Source organism: Dunckerocampus dactyliophorus, chromosome 1 (assembly GCF_027744805.1).
Source record: "Dunckerocampus dactyliophorus isolate RoL2022-P2 chromosome 1, RoL_Ddac_1.1, whole genome shotgun sequence".
In the NCBI taxonomy this organism is placed as follows: Eukaryota; Metazoa; Chordata; class Actinopteri; order Syngnathiformes; family Syngnathidae; genus Dunckerocampus; species Dunckerocampus dactyliophorus.
In genome coordinates, this window is record NC_072819.1 from 37046604 (window position 1) to 37046892 (window position 289).

Consider the following 289-nt stretch of genomic DNA (forward strand, 5'->3'; position numbering starts at 1 on the left):
ACACAAGGTGAGCTTTTAACATACTGTAAAAATGGGACAATACACTGTAGAAAAAGGAAAATGATTTGGTTGTAGACTGTGATGTTGGACCTGGAACTGTTTACATGACAAGTCTACATGTCTGCATTTTTTATTTGGCATACGCACAGTGCTTTCTCAAATGGATGTGTTCACATTGCATATTGTTTGCAACGCTGACTGGACTACCTGCTGGGAAAGTTTCCATTACGGCCTGGCAGCCAGGCTGTGCCCCTCATCCCTTTGCCATCTGTTGCCCCAAAACTGCTAT